Source organism: Delphinus delphis, chromosome 9, assembly GCF_949987515.2.
Source record: "Delphinus delphis chromosome 9, mDelDel1.2, whole genome shotgun sequence".
Lineage (NCBI taxonomy): Eukaryota > Metazoa > Chordata > Mammalia > Artiodactyla > Delphinidae > Delphinus > Delphinus delphis.
The window spans coordinates 1,353,721-1,372,472 of record NC_082691.1 but is presented as its reverse complement, the minus strand read 5'-3'; positions in this window follow the sequence as shown (position 1 = coordinate 1,372,472).

Sequence of the window (18,752 nt, the reverse complement as noted above, 5' to 3'; positions counted from 1 at the left end):
TGGTGGGGGGGGCCTGAGGAGGTGGGGCTTGCATCTGTACCCGGCGGGGGCGGAGATAGCCGCGAACGCCGCGGGCGCCAAAAGGAGAAGGCGGAGCGGGAGGCAAAAAGCCTAGAGCACCCGGTCTTCCCTAGAGGTCTCCCATCCAAGTTCTAACCAGGCCCGACCCTGCTTAGCTTCCGCGATCGCGGCGAGATCGGGCCCTTCTAGGCTGGTTTGGCAGTAGATGCCGGCGGGGTCGCGGGCTGCCTCTTGAGGCGCAGCTTAGCGGGCGCTTGGGCCTTACCGCCAGCCCAGCGGCCCGCCCGTCCCGGCAGGGCCCCGCCGCCCGCCTAGGCCGGGGAACGGAGGTAGCAGCAGCAGTAGAAGTAGCAGCAGTAGTGGTAATAGAAGTAGTATTTGCCATGCACTGGGCTAGTAGTAATAGTAGTGGTAGTAGCAGCAGGAGAAGTGGCTGCAGCAGCAGGAGTAGTAGCACCATATATTCCCTGCAGAGGGCCAGTAGTAGTAGTAGCAGTAGCAGCAATTGAAGTAGTAGTAGTAGATTTGCCATGCAGTGGACTGCTAGTAGTAGCAGTAGTAGTAGAGTTAGCATCAGCAATAGAAGTGGCATCAGCAGCAGTAATAGTACCAGCAGATTTGTCCTGCAGTGGGCCAGTAGTGATAATAGAAGTAGCAGCCATAGCAGTAGTAGTAGTAGATTTGCCATACACAGGGCTAGTAGTATTGATACTAGTAGTAGAAGTAGTAGCAGCATCAGGAGTAGTAGTAGTAGTATTTTCAATGCACTGGACTACTAGTAGTAGCAGTAGTAGTAGCATTTGTACAAGCAGCAGCAGTAGTAGTAATAGTAGTAGTATTTGCCATGCATTGGGCTAGTAGTAGTAGTAAGAGTGGTAGCAATAGCAGTAGAAGTGGCAGCAGCAGGAGCAATTGGAGCAGCATATTTGACTTGCAGTGGGCCAGGAATAGTAGTAGAAGTAGCAGGAACAGCAATAATAGTAGTATATTTGCCATGCACTGGGCTAGTAGTATTGATAGTTGTAGTAGCGGAAGTAGCAGCAGCAGCACTAGTAGTAATAGTAGTAGTATTTGCCATATACTAGATTACTAGCATTAGCAGTAGTAGTAACATTACTATTAGCAGCAGTAGCTGTTGTAGTAATAGTAGTAGAATTTGCCATGCACTGGACTACTAGTAGTAGCAGTAGTAGTAGCAATAGTAGAAGCAGCAGCAGTAGTAGTAGTGTTAATATTTGCCATGCACTGGGCTATTAGTAGTAGTAGTATCAGCAGCACCTGTACAAGTAGCAGCAGCAGTAGTAGTAGCAGCAGTAGTAGTAATGGCAGCAGTGGTGGTAATAGTAGTAGTATTTGCCATGCACTGGCCTAGTAGTAGTAGTAGTAGTAGTAGTGGTAGAAACAGCAGTAGAAGTGGCATCAGCAGCAGTAATAGTGGCAGCATATTTGACCTGCAGAGGGCCAGAAATAGAAGTAGAAGAATCAGCAAGAGCAATAGTAGTAGCCGGCCCACGCTGCGTTAGGCGAAGCCCAACCGCAGACCGGGCCGGCCCTCCTGCCCGACAGCAGGTGGCCCGAAGCCAGTGGGAGCCAGCATTGTGTTGGTAAAGCCCCTTAGGCCCAGCAACGCCACCCTTGCCCCCACGCCACCGTCCGAGCTCAGGACCCCGCCCCAGGTGGCCGGCAGGCCCGGGGAAGCGGCCTGGGCCCTCGACAACGCTCCCGCGCCCGGCCATGGTGAAACGGCGGAGGGGCGGCTTTTTCCGTATGGAGGTGTGGAGAGCCAGCCCGGCAGACAGGTGGCGGCGCCGGGGCTGGGCTCCAGTGGGGGCGGCCAGGTGCAGGTCGAGGGGCTCGCGGGCCGCACGGACGGCCCCCGGGTCCGCGGCCACGTCTGGTTTCCGTCAGGCGGAAGCGTCTGGTGTGTCTCCGCCTTCCAGGGCCGCCTTCTGGCCGCCTGGCCGCTCAGGCAGGCAGGGAGCGCCCCATCAGACGCTTGCTGTGGTGGGGGGGGCCTGAGGAGGTGGGGCTTGCATCTGTACCCGGCGGGGGCGGAGATAGCCGCGAACGCCGCGGGCGCCAAAAGGAGAAGGCGGAGCGGGAGGCAAAAAGCCTAGAGCACCCGGTCTTCCCTAGAGGTCTCCCATCCAAGTTCTAACCAGGCCCGACCCTGCTTAGCTTCCGCGATCGCGGCGAGATCGGGCCCTTCTAGGCTGGTGGGGCAGTAGATGCCGGCGGGGTCGCGGGCTGCCTCTTGAGGCGCAGCTTAGCGGGCGCTTGGGCCTTACCGCCAGCCCAGCGGCCCGCCCGTCCCGGCAGGGCCCCGCCGCCCGCCTAGGCCGGGGAACGGAGGTAGCAGCAGCAGTAGAAGTAGCAGCAGTAGTGGTAATAGAAGTAGTATTTGCCATGCACTGGGCTAGTAGTAATAGTAGTGGTAGTAGCAGCAGGAGAAGTGGCTGCAGCAGCAGGAGTAGTAGCACCATATATTCCCTGCAGAGGGCCAGTAGTAGTAGTAGCAGTAGCAGCAATTGAAGTAGTAGTAGTAGATTTGCCATGCAGTGGACTGCTAGTAGTAGCAGTAGTAGTAGAGTTAGCATCAGCAATAGAAGTGGCATCAGCAGCAGTAATAGTACCAGCAGATTTGTCCTGCAGTGGGCCAGTAGTGATAATAGAAGTAGCAGCCATAGCAGTAGTAGTAGTAGATTTGCCATACACAGGGCTAGTAGTATTGATACTAGTAGTAGAAGTAGTAGCAGCATCAGGAGTAGTAGTAGTAGTATTTTCAATGCACTGGACTACTAGTAGTAGCAGTAGTAGTAGCATTTGTACAAGCAGCAGCAGTAGTAGTAATAGTAGTAGTATTTGCCATGCATTGGGCTAGTAGTAGTAGTAAGAGTGGTAGCAATAGCAGTAGAAGTGGCAGCAGCAGGAGCAATTGGAGCAGCATATTTGACTTGCAGTGGGCCAGGAATAGTAGTAGAAGTAGCAGGAACAGCAATAATAGTAGTATATTTGCCATGCACTGGGCTAGTAGTATTGATAGTTGTAGTAGCGGAAGTAGCAGCAGCAGCACTAGTAGTAATAGTAGTAGTATTTGCCATATACTAGATTACTAGCATTAGCAGTAGTAGTAACATTACTATTAGCAGCAGTAGCTGTTGTAGTAATAGTAGTAGAATTTGCCATGCACTGGACTACTAGTAGTAGCAGTAGTAGTAGCAATAGTAGAAGCAGCAGCAGTAGTAGTAGTGTTAATATTTGCCATGCACTGGGCTATTAGTAGTAGTAGTATCAGCAGCACCTGTACAAGTAGCAGCAGCAGTAGTAGTAGCAGCAGTAGTAGTAATGGCAGCAGTGGTGGTAATAGTAGTAGTATTTGCCATGCACTGGCCTAGTAGTAGTAGTAGTAGTAGTAGTGGTAGAAACAGCAGTAGAAGTGGCATCAGCAGCAGTAATAGTGGCAGCATATTTGACCTGCAGAGGGCCAGAAATAGAAGTAGAAGAATCAGCAAGAGCAATAGTAGTAGCCGGCCCACGCTGCGTTAGGCGAAGCCCAACCGCAGACCGGGCCGGCCCTCCTGCCCGACAGCAGGTGGCCCGAAGCCAGTGGGAGCCAGCATTGTGTTGGTAAAGGCCCTTAGGCCCAGCAACGCCACCCTTGCCCCCACGCCACCGTCCGAGCTCAGGACCCCGCCCCAGGTGGCCGGCAGGCCCGGGGAAGCGGCCTGGGCCCTCGACAACGCTCCCGCGCCCGGCCATGGTGAAACGGCGGAGGGGCGGCTTTTGCGGTATGGAGCTGTGGAGAGCCAGCCCGGCAGACAGGTGGCGGCGCCGGGGCTGGGCTCCAGTGGGGGCGGCCAGGTGCAGGTCGAGGGGCTCGCGGGCCGCACGGACGGCCCCCGGGTCCGCGGCCACGTCTGGTTTCCGTCAGGCGGAAGCGTCTGGTGTGTCTCCACCTTCCAGGGCCGCCTTCTGGCCGCCTGGCAGCTCAGGCAGGCAGGGAGCGCCCCATCAGAAGCTTGCTGTGGTGGGAGGGGCCTGAGGAGGTGGGGCTTGCATCTGTACCCGGCGGGGGCGGAGATAGCCGCGAACGCCGCGGGCGCCAAAAGGAGAAGGCGGAGCGGGAGGCAAAAAGCCTAGAGCACCCGGTCTTCCCTAGAGGTCTCCCATCCAAGTTCTAACCAGGCCCGACCCTGCTTAGCTTCCGCGATCGCGGCGAGATCGGGCCCTTCTAGGCTGGTTTGGCAGTAGATGCCGGTGGGGTCGCGGGCTGCCTCTTGAGGCGCAGCTTATCAGGCGCTTGGGCCTTACCGTCAGCCCAGCGGCCCGCCCGTCCCGGCAGGGCCCCGCCGCCTGCCTAGGCCGGGGAACGGAGGTCTCGGGCGCCTGGGGGTGGCGGAGGTGTTGGCGACCACCCAGCCCAGGGCGGGCGGGACCCAGCAAACTTTTCGGCGCTTGGCGCCCCGTCCCAGATCCCGCAGGCCGCTCACGGGGAAGTGGCCCAGGAGGCTTCCGGGCCCGGGGACCGCGGTCCCTTGGGCATCCCACCTGCCCGCCCACGCTGCGCTAGGCGCAGCTCAGACGCATACCGGACCGGCCCTCCTGACCGACAGAAGCTGGCCCGAAGCCACTGCGAGCCAACATTGAGTTGGCACGGCCCCTAAGACCCAGCCACGCCACCTTCGCCCCCATGTCACCGTCCGAGCTCAGGACCCCGCCCCAGGTGGCCGGCAGGCCCAGGGAAGCGGCCTGGGCCCTCGACCCCGCTACCGCGCCCGGCCATAATGAAACGGCGGAGGGGCGGCTTTTTCCGTATGGAGCTGTGGAGAGCCAGCCCGGCAGACAGGTGGTGGCGCCGGGGCTGGGCTCCAGTGGGGGCGGCCAGGTGCAGGTCGAGGGGCTCGCGGGCCGCACGGACGGCCCCCGGGTCCGCGGCCACGTCTGGTTTCCGTCAGGCGGAAGCGTCTGGTGTGTCTCCGCCTTCCAGGGACGCCTTCTGGCCGCCTGGCCGCTCAGGCAGGCAGGGAGCGCCCCATCAGACGCTTGCTGTGGTGGGGGGGGCCTGAGGAGGTGGGGCTTGCATCTGTACCCGGCGGGGGCGGAGATAGCCGCGAACGCCGCGGGCGCCAAAAGGAGAAGGCGGAGCAGGAGGCAAAAAGCCTAGAGCACCCGGTCTTCCCTAGAGGTCTCCCATCCAAGTTCTAACCAGGCCCGACCCTGCTTAGCTTCCGCGATCGCGGCGAGATCGGGCCCTTCTAGGCTGGTTTGGCAGTAGATGCTGGCGGGGTCGCGGGCTGCCTCTTGAGGCGCAGCTTAGCGGGCGCTTGGGCCTTACCGCCAGCCCAGCGGCCCGCCCGTCCCGGCAGGGCCCCGCCGCCCGCCTAGGCCGGGGAACGGAGGTAGCAGCAGCAGTAGAAGTAGCAGCAGTAGTGGTAATAGAAGTAGTATTTGCCATGCACTGGGCTAGTAGTAATAGTAGTGGTAGTAGCAGCAGGAGAAGTGGCTGCAGCAGCAGGAGTAGTAGCACCATATATTCCCTGCAGAGGGCCAGTAGTAGTAGTAGCAGTAGCAGCAATTGAAGTAGTAGTAGTAGATTTGCCATGCAGTGGACTGCTAGTAGTAGCAGTAGTAGTAGAGTTAGCATCAGCAATAGAAGTGGCATCAGCAGCAGTAATAGTACCAGCAGATTTGTCCTGCAGTGGGCCAGTAGTGATAATAGAAGTAGCAGCCATAGCAGTAGTAGTAGTAGATTTGCCATACACAGGGCTAGTAGTATTGATACTAGTAGTAGAAGTAGTAGCAGCATCAGGAGTAGTAGTAGTAGTATTTTCAATGCACTGGACTACTAGTAGTAGCAGTAGTAGTAGCATTTGTACAAGCAGCAGCAGTAGTAGTAATAGTAGTAGTATTTGCCATGCATTGGGCTAGTAGTAGTAGTAAGAGTGGTAGCAATAGCAGTAGAAGTGGCAGCAGCAGGAGCAATTGGAGCAGCATATTTGACTTGCAGTGGGCCAGGAATAGTAGTAGAAGTAGCAGGAACAGCAATAATAGTAGTATATTTGCCATGCACTGGGCTAGTAGTATTGATAGTTGTAGTAGCGGAAGTAGCAGCAGCAGCACTAGTAGTAATAGTAGTAGTATTTGCCATATACTAGATTACTAGCATTAGCAGTAGTAGTAACATTACTATTAGCAGCAGTAGCTGTTGTAGTAATAGTAGTAGAATTTGCCATGCACTGGACTACTAGTAGTAGCAGTAGTAGTAGCAATAGTAGAAGCAGCAGCAGTAGTAGTAGTGTTAATATTTGCCATGCACTGGGCTATTAGTAGTAGTAGTATCAGCAGCACCTGTACAAGTAGCAGCAGCAGTAGTAGTAGCAGCAGTAGTAGTAATGGCAGCAGTGGTGGTAATAGTAGTAGTATTTGCCATGCACTGGCCTAGTAGTAGTAGTAGTAGTAGTAGTGGTAGAAAGAGCAGTAGAAGTGGCATCAGCAGCAGTAATAGTGGCAGCATATTTGACCTGCAGAGGGCCAGAAATAGAAGTAGAAGAATCAGCAAGAGCAATAGTAGTAGCCGGCCCACGCTGCGTTAGGCGAAGCCCAACCGCAGACCGGGCCGGCCCTCCTGCCCGACAGCAGGTGGCCCGAAGCCAGTGGGAGCCAGCATTGTGTTGGTAAAGCCCCTTAGGCCCAGCAACGCCACCCTTGCCCCCACGCCACCGTCCGAGCTCAGGACCCCGCCCCAGGTGGCCGGCAGGCCCGGGGAAGCGGCCTGGGCCCTCGACAACGCTCCCGCGCCCGGCCATGGTGAAACGGCGGAGGGGCGGCTTTTTCCGTATGGAGCTGTGGAGAGCCAGCCCGGCAGACAGGTGGCGGCGCCGGGGCTGGGCTCCAGTGGGGGCGGCCAGGTGCAGGTCGAGGGGCTCGCGGGCCGCACGGACGGCCCCCGGGTCCGCGGCCACGTCTGGTTTCCGTCAGGCGGAAGCGTCTGGTGTGTCTCCGCCTTCCAGGGCCGCCTTCTGGCCGCCTGGCAGCTCAGGCAGGCAGGGAGCGCCCCATCAGAAGCTTGCTGTGGTGGGAGGGGCCTGAGGAGGTGGGGCTTGCATCTGTACCCGGCGGGGGCGGAGATAGCCGCGAACGCCGCGGGCGCCAAAAGGAGAAGGCGGAGCGGGAGGCAAAAAGCCTAGAGCACCCGGTCTTCCCTAGAGGTCTCCCATCCAAGTTCTAACCAGGCCCGACCCTGCTTAGCTTCCGCGATCGCGGCGAGATCGGGCCCTTCTAGGCTGGTGGGGCAGTAGATGCTGGCGGCGTCGCGGGCTGCCTCTTGAGGCGCAGCTTATCAGGCGCTTGGGCCTTACCGTCAGCCCAGCGGCCCGCCCGTCCCGGCAGGGCCCCGCCGCCTGCCTAGGCCGGGGAACGGAGGTCTCGGGCACCTGGGGGTGGCGGAGGTGTTGGCGACCACCCAGCCCAGGGCGGGCGCGACCCAGCAAACTTTTCGGCGCTTGACGCCCCGCCTCAGATCCCGCAGGCCGCTCACGGGGAAGTGGCCCAGGAGGCTTCCGGGCCCGGGGACCGCGGTCCCTTGGGCATCCCACCTGCCCGCCCACGCTGCGCTAGGCGCAGCTCAGACGCATACCGGACCGGCCCTCCTGACCGACAGAAGCTGGCCCGAAGCCACTGCGAGCCACCATTGAGTTGGCACGGCCCCTAAGACCCAGCCACGCCACCTTCGCCCCCATGTCACCGTCCGAGCTCAGGACCCCGCCCCAGGTGGCCGGCAGGCCCAGGGAAGCGGCCTGGGCCCTCGACCCCGCTCCCGCGCCCGGCCATAATGAAACGGCGGAGGGGCGGCTTTTTCCGTATGGAGCTGTGGAGAGCCAGCCCGGCAGACAGGTGGCGGCGCCGGGGCTGGGCTCCAGTGGGGGCGGCCAGGTGCAGGTCGAGGGGCTCGCGGGCCGCACGGACGGCCCCCGGGTCCGCGGCCACGTCTGGTTTCCGTCAGGCGGAAGCGTCTGGTGTGTCTCCGCCTTCCAGGGACGCCTTTTGGCCGCCTGGCCGCTCAGGCAGGCAGGGAGCGCCCCATCAGACGCTTGCTGTGGTGGGGGGGGCCTGAGGAGGTGGGGCTTGCATCTGTACCCGGCGGGGGCGGAGATAGCCGCGAACGCCGCGGGCGCCAAAAGGAGAAGGCGGAGCGGGAGGCAAAAAGCCTAGAGCACCCGGTCTTCCCTAGAGGTCTCCCATCCAAGTTCTAACCAGGCCCGACCCTGCTTAGCTTCCGCGATCGCGGCGAGATCGGGCCCTTCTAGGCTGGTTTGGCAGTAGATGCCGGTGGGGTCGCGGGCTGCCTCTTGAGGCGCAGCTTAGCGGGCGCTTGGGCCTTACCGCCAGCCCAGCGGCCCGCCCGTTCCGGCAGGGCCCCGCCGCCCGCCTAGGCCGGGGAACGGAGGTAGCAGCAGCAGTAGAAGTAGCAGCAGTAGTGGTAATAGAAGTAGTATTTGCCATGCACTGGGCTAGTAGTAATAGTAGTGGTAGTAGCAGCAGGAGAAGTGGCTGCAGCAGCAGGAGTAGTAGCACCATATATTCCCTGCAGAGGGCCAGTAGTAGTAGTAGCAGTAGCAGCAATTGAAGTAGTAGTAGTAGATTTGCCATGCAGTGGACTGCTAGTAGTAGCAGTAGTAGTAGAGTTAGCATCAGCAATAGAAGTGGCATCAGCAGCAGTAATAGTACCAGCAGATTTGTCCTGCAGTGGGCCAGTAGTGATAATAGAAGTAGCAGCCATAGCAGCAGTAGTAGTAGATTTGCCATACACAGGGCTAGTAGTATTGATACTAGTAGTAGAAGTAGTAGCAGCATCAGGAGTAGTAGTAGTAGTATTTTCAATGCACTGGACTACTAGTAGTAGCAGTAGTAGTAGCATTTGTACAAGCAGCAGCAGTAGTAGTAATAGTAGTAGTATTTGCCATGCATTGGGCTAGTAGTAGTAGTAAGAGTGGTAGCAATAGCAGTAGAAGTGGCAGCAGCAGGAGCAATTGGAGCAGCATATTTGACTTGCAGTGGGCCAGGAATAGTAGTAGAAGTAGCAGGAACAGCAATAATAGTAGTATATTTGCCATGCACTGGGCTAGTAGTATTGATAGTTGTAGTAGCGGAAGTAGCAGCAGCAGCACTAGTAGTAATAGTAGTAGTATTTGCCATATACTAGATTACTAGCATTAGCAGTAGTAGTAACATTACTATTAGCAGCAGTAGCTGTTGTAGTAATAGTAGTAGAATTTGCCATGCACTGGACTACTAGTAGTAGCAGTAGTAGTAGCAATAGTAGAAGCAGCAGCAGTAGTAGTAGTGTTAATATTTGCCATGCACTGGGCTATTAGTAGTAGTAGTATCAGCAGCACCTGTACAAGTAGCAGCAGCAGTAGTAGTAGCAGCAGTAGTAGTAATGGCAGCAGTGGTGGTAATAGTAGTAGTATTTGCCATGCACTGGCCTAGTAGTAGTAGTAGTAGTAGTAGTGGTAGAAACAGCAGTAGAAGTGGCATCAGCAGCAGTAATAGTGGCAGCATATTTGACCTGCAGAGGGCCAGAAATAGAAGTAGAAGAATCAGCAAGAGCAATAGTAGTAGCCGGCCCACGCTGCGTTAGGCGAAGCCCAACCGCAGACCGGGCCGGCCCTCCTGCCCGACAGCAGGTGGCCCGAAGCCAGTGGGAGCCAGCATTGTGTTGGTAAAGCCCCTTAGGCCCAGCAACGCCACCCTTGCCCCCACGCCACCGTCCGAGCTCAGGACCCCGCCCCAGGTGGCCGGCAGGCCCGGGGAAGCGGCCTGGGCCCTCGACAACGCTCCCGCGCCCGGCCATGGTGAAACGGCGGAGGGGCGGCTTTTTCCGTATGGAGGTGTGGAGAGCCAGCCCGGCAGACAGGTGGCGGCGCCGGGGCTGGGCTCCAGTGGGGGCGGCCAGGTGCAGGTCGAGGGGCTCGCGGGCCGCACGGACGGCCCCCGGGTCCGCGGCCACGTCTGGTTTCCGTCAGGCGGAAGCGTCTGGTGTGTCTCCGCCTTCCAGGGACGCCTTCTGGCCGCCTGGCCGCTCAGGCAGGCAGGGAGCGCCCCATCAGACGCTTGCTGTGGTGGGGGGGGCCTGAGGAGGTGGGGCTTGCATCTGTACCCGGCGGGGGCGGAGATAGCCGCGAACGCCGCGGGCGCCAAAAGGAGAAGGCGGAGCGGGAGGCAAAAAGCCTAGAGCACGCGGTCTTCCCTAGAGGTCTCCCATCCAAGTTCTAACCAGGCCCGACCCTGCTTAGCTTCCGCGATCGCGGCGAGATCGGGCCCTTCTAGGCTGGTTTGGCAGTAGATGCCGGCGGGGTCGCGGGCTGCCTCTTGAGGCGCAGCTTAGCGGGCGCTTGGGCCTTACCGCCAGCCCAGCGGCCCGCCCGTCCCGGCAGGGCCCCGCCGCCCGCCTAGGCCGGGGAACGGAGGTAGCAGCAGCAGTAGAAGTAGCAGCAGTAGTGGTAATAGAAGTAGTATTTGCCATGCACTGGGCTAGTAGTAATAGTAGTGGTAGTAGCAGCAGGAGAAGTGGCTGCAGCAGCAGGAGTAGTAGCACCATATAGTCCCTGCAGAGGGCCAGTAGTAGTAGTAGCAGTAGCAGCAATTGAAGTAGTAGTAGTAGATTTGCCATGCAGTGGACTGCTAGTAGTAGCAGTAGTAGTAGAGTTAGCATCAGCAATAGAAGTGGCATCAGCAGCAGTAATAGTACCAGCAGATTTGTCCTGCAGTGGGCCAGTAGTGATAATAGAAGTAGCAGCCATAGCAGTAGTAGTAGTAGATTTGCCATACACAGGGCTAGTAGTATTGATACTAGTAGTAGAAGTAGTAGCAGCATCAGGAGTAGTAGTAGTAGTATTTTCAATGCACTGGACTACTAGTAGTAGCAGTAGTAGTAGCATTTGTACAAGCAGCAGCAGTAGTAGTAATAGTAGTAGTATTTGCCATGCATTGGGCTAGTAGTAGTAGTAAGAGTGGTAGCAATAGCAGTAGAAGTGGCAGCAGCAGGAGCAATTGGAGCAGCATATTTGACTTGCAGTGGGCCAGGAATAGTAGTAGAAGTAGCAGGAACAGCAATAATAGTAGTATATTTGCCATGCACTGGGCTAGTAGTATTGATAGTTGTAGTAGCGGAAGTAGCAGCAGCAGCACTAGTAGTAATAGTAGTAGTATTTGCCATATACTAGATTACTAGCATTAGCAGTAGTAGTAACATTACTATTAGCAGCAGTAGCTGTTGTAGTAATAGTAGTAGAATTTGCCATGCACTGGACTACTAGTAGTAGCAGTAGTAGTAGCAATAGTAGAAGCAGCAGCAGTAGTAGTAGTGTTAATATTTGCCATGCACTGGGCTATTAGTAGTAGTAGTATCAGCAGCACCTGTACAAGTAGCAGCAGCAGTAGTAGTAGCAGCAGTAGTAGTAATGGCAGCAGTGGTGGTAATAGTAGTAGTATTTGCCATGCACTGGCCTAGTAGTAGTAGTAGTAGTAGTAGTGGTAGAAACAGCAGTAGAAGTGGCATCAGCAGCAGTAATAGTGGCAGCATATTTGACCTGCAGAGGGCCAGAAATAGAAGTAGAAGAATCAGCAAGAGCAATAGTAGTAGCCGGCCCACGCTGCGTTAGGCGAAGCCCAACCGCAGACCGGGCCGGCCCTCCTGCCCGACAGCAGGTGGCCCGAAGCCAGTGGGAGCCAGCATTGTGTTGGTAAAGGCCCTTAGGCCCAGCAACGCCACCCTTGCCCCCACGCCACCGTCCGAGCTCAGGACCCCGCCCCAGGTGGCCGGCAGGCCCGGGGAAGCGGCCTGGGCCCTCGACAACGCTCCCGCGCCCGGCCATGGTGAAACGGCGGAGGGGCGGCTTTTTCCGTATGGAGCTGTGGAGAGCCAGCCCGGGAGACAGGTGGCGGCGCCGGGGCTGGGCTCCAGTGGGGGCGGCCAGGTGCAGGTCGAGGGGCTCGCGGGCCGCACGGACGGCCCCCGGGTCCGCGGCCACGTCTGGTTTCCGTCAGGCGGAAGCGTCTGGTGTGTCTCCGCCTTCCAGGGCCGCCTTCTGGCCGCCTGGCAGCTCAGGCAGGCAGGGAGCGCCCCATCAGAAGCTTGCTGTGGTGGGAGGGGCCTGAGGAGGTGGGGCTTGCATCTGTACCCGGCGGGGGCGGAGATAGCCGCGAACGCCGCGGGCGCCAAAAGGAGAAGGCGGAGCGGGAGGCAAAAAGCCTAGAGCACCCGGTCTTCCCTAGAGGTCTCCCATCCAAGTTCTAACCAGGCCCGACCCTGCTTAGCTTCCGCGATCGCGGCGAGATCGGGCCCTTCTAGGCTGGTGGGGCAGTAGATGCCGGCGGCGTCGCGGGCTGCCTCTTGAGGCGCAGCTTATCAGGCGCTTGGGCCTTACCGTCAGCCCAGCGGCCCGCCCGTCCCGGCAGGGCCCCGCCGCCTGCCTAGGCCGGGGAACGGAGGTCTCGGGCACCTGGGGGTGGCGGAGGTGTTGGCGACCACCCAGCCCAGGGCGGGCGGGACCCAGCAAACTTTTCGGCGCTTGGCGCCCCGTCCCAGATCCCGCAGGCCGCTCACGGGGAAGTGGCCCAGGAGGCTTCCGGGCCCGGGGACCGCGGTCCCTTGGGCATCCCACCTGCCCGCCCACGCTGCGCTAGGCGCAGCTCAGACGCATACCGGACCGGCCCTCCTGACCGACAGAAGCTGGCCCGAAGCCACTGCGAGCCAACATTGAGTTGGCACGGCCCCTAAGACCCAGCCACGCCACCTTCGCCCCCATGTCACCGTCCGAGCTCAGGACCCCGCCCCAGGTGGCCGGCAGGCCCAGGGAAGCGGCCTGGGCCCTCGACCCCGCTCCCGCGCCCGGCCATAATGAAACGGCGGAGGGGCGGCTTTTTCCGTATGGAGCTGTGGAGAGCCAGCCCGGCAGACAGGTGGTGGCGCCGGGGCTGGGCTCCAGTGGGGGCGGCCAGGTGCAGGTCGAGGGGCTCGCGGGCCGCACGGACGGCCCCCGGGTCCGCGGCCACGTCTGGTTTCCGTCAGGCGGAAGCGTCTGGTGTGTCTCCGCCTTCCAGGGCCGCCTTCTGGCCGCCTGGCCGCTCAGGCAGGCAGGGAGCGCCCCATCAGACGCTTGCTGTGGTGGGGGGGGCCTGAGGAGGTGGGGCTTGCATCTGTACCCGGCGGGGGCGGAGATAGCCGCGAACGCCGCGGGCGCCAAAAGGAGAAGGCGGAGCAGGAGGCAAAAAGCCTAGAGCACCCGGTCTTCCCTAGAGGTCTCCCATCCAAGTTCTAACCAGGCCCGACCCTGCTTAGCTTCCGCGATCGCGGCGAGATCGGGCCCTTCTAGGCTGGTTTGGCAGTAGATGCCGGCGGGGTCGCGGGCTGCCTCTTGAGGCGCAGCTTAGCGGGCGCTTGGGCCTTACCGCCAGCCCAGCGGCCCGCCCGTCCCGGCAGGGCCCCGCCGCCCGCCTAGGCCGGGGAACGGAGGTAGCAGCAGCAGTAGAAGTAGCAGCAGTAGTGGTAATAGAAGTAGTATTTGCCATGCACTGGGCTAGTAGTAATAGTAGTGGTAGTAGCAGCAGGAGAAGTGGCTGCAGCAGCAGGAGTAGTAGCACCATATATTCCCTGCAGAGGGCCAGTAGTAGTAGTAGCAGTAGCAGCAATTGAAGTAGTAGTAGTAGATTTGCCATGCAGTGGACTGCTAGTAGTAGCAGTAGTAGTAGAGTTAGCATCAGCAATAGAAGTGGCATCAGCAGCAGTAATAGTACCAGCAGATTTGTCCTGTAGTGGGCCAGTAGTGATAATAGAAGTAGCAGCCATAGCAGTAGTAGTAGTAGATTTGCCATACACAGGGCTAGTAGTATTGATACTAGTAGTAGAAGTAGTAGCAGCATCAGGAGTAGTAGTAGTAGTATTTTCAATGCACTGGACTACTAGTAGTAGCAGTAGTAGTAGCATTTGTACAAGCAGCAGCAGTAGTAGTAATAGTAGTAGTATTTGCCATGCATTGGGCTAGTAGTAGTAGTAAGAGTGGTAGCAATAGCAGTAGAAGTGGCAGCAGCAGGAGCAATTGGAGCAGCATATTTGACTTGCAGTGGGCCAGGAATAGTAGTAGAAGTAGCAGGAACAGCAATAATAGTAGTATATTTGCCATGCACTGGGCTAGTAGTATTGATAGTTGTAGTAGCGGAAGTAGCAGCAGCAGCACTAGTAGTAATAGTAGTAGTATTTGCCATATACTAGATTACTAGCATTAGCAGTAGTAGTAACATTACTATTAGCAGCAGTAGCTGTTGTAGTAATAGTAGTAGAATTTGCCATGCACTGGACTACTAGTAGTAGCAGTAGTAGTAGCAATAGTAGAAGCAGCAGCAGTAGTAGTAGTGTTAATATTTGCCATGCACTGGGCTATTAGTAGTAGTAGTATCAGCAGCACCTGTACAAGTAGCAGCAGCAGCAGTAGTAGCAGCAGTAGTAGTAATGGCAGCAGTGGTGGTAATAGTAGTAGTATTTGCCATGCACTGGCCTAGTAGTAGTAGTAGTAGTAGTAGTAGTGGTAGAAACAGCAGTAGAAGTGGCATCAGCAGCAGTAATAGTGGCAGCATATTTGACCTGCAGAGGGCCAGAAATAGAAGTAGAAGAATCAGCAAGAGCAATAGTAGTAGCCGGCCCACGCTGCGTTAGGCGAAGCCCAACCGCAGACCGGGCCGGCCCTCCTGCCCGACAGCAGGTGGCCCGAAGCCAGTGGGAGCCAGCATTGTGTTGGTAAAGCCCCTTAGGCCCAGCAACGCCACCCTTGCCCCCACGCCACCGTCCGAGCTCAGGACCCCGCCCCAGGTGGCCGGCAGGCCCGGGGAAGCGGCCTGGGCCCTCGACAACGCTCCCGCGCCCGGCCATGGTGAAACGGCGGAGGGGCGGCTTTTTCCGTATGGAGCTGTGGAGAGCCAGCCCGGCAGACAGGTGGCGGCGCCGGGGCTGGGCTCCAGTGGGGGCGGCCAGGTGCAGGTCGAGGGGCTCGCGGGCCGCACGGACGGCCCCCGGGTCCGCGGCCACGTCTGGTTTCCGTCAGGCGGAAGCGTCTGGTGTGTCTCCGCCTTCCAGGGCCGCCTTCTGGCCGCCTGGCAGCTCAGGCAGGCAGGGAGCGCCCCATCAGAAGCTTGCTGTGGTGGGAGGGGCCTGAGGAGGTGGGGCTTGCATCTGTACCCGGCGGGGGCGGAGATAGCCGCGAACGCCGCGGGCGCCAAAAGGAGAAGGCGGAGCGGGAGGCAAAAAGCCTAGAGCACCCGGTCTTCCCTAGAGGTCTCCCATCCAAGTTCTAACCAGGCCCGACCCTGCTTAGCTTCCGCGATCGCGGCGAGATCGGGCCCTTCTAGGCTGGTGGGGCAGTAGATGCCGGCGGCGTCGCGGGCTGCCTCTTGAGGCGCAGCTTAGCGGGCGCTTGGGCCTTACCGCCAGCCCAGCGGCCCGCCCGTCCCGGCAGGTCCCCGCCGCCCGCCTAGGCCGGGGAACGGAGGTAGCAGCAGCAGTAGAAGTAGCAGCAGTAGTGGTAATAGAAGTAGTATTTGCCATGCACTGGGCTAGTAGTAATAGTAGTGGTAGTAGCAGCAGGAGAAGTGGCTGCAGCAGCAGGAGTAGTAGCACCATATATTCCCTGCAGAGGGCCAGTAGTAGTAGTAGCAGTAGCAGCAATTGAAGTAGTAGTAGTAGATTTGCCATGCAGTGGACTGCTAGTAGTAGCAGTAGTAGTAGAGTTAGCATCAGCAATAGAAGTGGCATCAGCAGCAGTAATAGTACCAGCAGATTTGTCCTGCAGTGGGCCAGTAGTGATAATAGAAGTAGCAGCCATAGCAGTAGTAGTAGTAGATTTGCCATACACAGGGCTAGTAGTATTGATACTAGTAGTAGAAGTAGTAGCAGCATCAGGAGTAGTAGTAGTAGTATTTTCAATGCACTGGACTACTAGTAGTAGCAGTAGTAGTAGCATTTGTACAAGCAGCAGCAGTAGTAGTAATAGTAGTAGTATTTGCCATGCATTGGGCTAGTAGTAGTAGTAAGAGTGGTAGCAATAGCAGTAGAAGTGGCAGCAGCAGGAGCAATTGGAGCAGCATATTTGACTTGCAGTGGGCCAGGAATAGTAGTAGAAGTAGCAGGAACAGCAATAATAGTAGTATATTTGCCATGCACTGGGCTAGTAGTATTGATAGTTGTAGTAGCGGAAGTAGCAGCAGCAGCACTAGTAGTAATAGTAGTAGTATTTGCCATATACTAGATTACTAGCATTAGCAGTAGTAGTAACATTACTATTAGCAGCAGTAGCTGTTGTAGTAATAGTAGTAGAATTTGCCATGCACTGGACTACTAGTAGTAGCAGTAGTAGTAGCAATAGTAGAAGCAGCAGCAGTAGTAGTAGTGTTAATATTTGCCATGCACTGGGCTATTAGTAGTAGTAGTATCAGCAGCACCTGTACAAGTAGCAGCAGCAGTAGTAGTAGCAGCAGTAGTAGTAATGGCAGCAGTGGTGGTAATAGTAGTAGTATTTGCCATGCACTGGCCTAGTAGTAGTAGTAGTAGTAGTAGTGGTAGAAACAGCAGTAGAAGTGGCATCAGCAGCAGTAATAGTGGCAGCATATTTGACCTGCAGAGGGCCAGAAATAGAAGTAGAAGAATCAGCAAGAGCAATAGTAGTAGCCGGCCCACGCTGCGTTAGGCGAAGCCCAACCGCAGACCGGGCCGGCCCTCCTGCCCGACAGCAGGTGGCCCGAAGCCAGTGGGAGCCAGCATTGTGTTGGTAAAGCCCCTTAGGCCCAGCAACGCCACCCTTGCCCCCACGCCACCGTCCGAGCTCAGGACCCCGCCCCAGGTGGCCGGCAGGCCCGGGGAAGCGGCCTGGGCCCTCGACAACGCTCCCGCGCCCGGCCATGGTGAAACGGCGGAGGGGCGGCTTTTTCCGTATGGAGCTGTGGAGAGCCAGCCCGGCAGACAGGTGGCGGCGCCGGGGCCGGGCTCCAGTGGGGGCGGCCAGGTGCAGGTCGAGGGGCTCGCGGGCCGCACGGACGGCCCCCGGGTCCGCGGCCACGTCTGGTTTCCGTCAGGCGGAAGCGTCTGGTGTGTCTCCGCCTTCCAGGGCCGCCTTCTGGCCGCCTGGCCGCTCAGGCAGGCAGGGAGCGCCCCATCAGACGCTTGCTGTGGTGGGGGGGGCCTGAGGAGGTGGGGCTTGCATCTGTACCCGGCGGGGGCGGAGATAGCCGCGAATGCCGCGGGCGCCAAAAGGAGAAGGCGGAGCGGGAGGCAAAAAGCCTAGAGCACCCGGTCTTCCCTAGAGGTCTCCCATCCAAGTTCTAACCAGGCCCGACCCTGCTTAGCTTCCGCGATCGCGGCGAGATCGGGCCCTTCTAGGCTGGTTTGGCAGTAGATGCCGGCGGGGTCGCGGGCTGCCTCTTGAGGCGCAGCTTAGCGGGTGCTTGGGCCTTACCGCCAGCCCAGCGGCCCGCCCGTCCCGGCAGGGCCCCGCCGCCCGCCTAGGCCGGGGAACGGAGGTAGCAGCAGCAGTAGAAGTAGCAGCAGTAGTGGTAATAGAAGTAGTATTTGCCATGCACTGGGCTAGTAGTAATAGTAGTGGTAGTAGCAGCAGGAGAAGTGGCTGCAGCAGCAGGAGTAGTAGCACCATATATTCCCTGCAGAGGGCCAGTAGTAGTAGTAGCAGTAGCAGCAATTGAAGTAGTAGTAGTAGATTTGCCATGCAGTGGACTGCTAGTAGTAGCAGTAGTAGTAGAGTTAGCATCAGCAATAGAAGTGGCATCAGCAGCAGTAATAGTACCAGCAGATTTGTCCTGCAGTGGGCCAGTAGTGATAATAGAAGTAGCAGCCATAGCAGTAGTAGTAGTAGATTTGCCATACACAGGGCTAGTAGTATTGATACTAGTAGTAGAAGTAGTAGCAGCATCAGGAGTAGTAGTAGTAGTATTTTCAATGCACTGGACTACTAGTAGTAGCAGTAGTAGTAGCATTTGTACAAGCAGCAGCAGTAGTAGTAATAGTAGTAGTATTTGCCATGCATTGGGCTAGTAGTAGTAGTAAGAGTGGTAGCAATAGCAGTAGAAGTGGCAGCAGCAGGAGCAATTGGAGCAGCATATTTGACTTGCAGTGGGCCAGGAATAGTAGTAGAAGTAGCAGGAACAGCAATAATAGTAGTATATTTGCCATGCACTGGGCTAGTAGTATTGATAGTTGTAGTAGCGGAAGTAGCAGCAGCAGCACTAGTAGTAATAGTAGTAGTATTTGCCATATACTAGATTACTAGCATTAGCAGTAGTAGTAACATTACTATTAGCAGCAGTAGCTGTTGTAGTAATAGTAGTAGAATTTGCCATGCACTGGACTACTAGTAGTAGCAGTAGTAGTAGCAATAGTAGAAGCAGCAGCAGTAGTAGTAGTGTTAATATTTGCCATGCACTGGGCTATTAGTAGTAGTAGTATCAGCAGCACCTGTACAAGTAGCAGCAGCAGCAGTAGTAGCAGCAGTAGTAGTAATGGCAGCAGTGGTGGTAATAGTAGTAGTATTTGCCATGCACTGGCCTAGTAGTAGTAGTAGTAGTAGTAGTAGTGGTAGAAACAGCAGTAGAAGTGGCATCAGCAGCAGTAATAGTGGCAGCATATTTGACCTGCAGAGGGCCAGAAATAGAAGTAGAAGAATCAGCAAGAG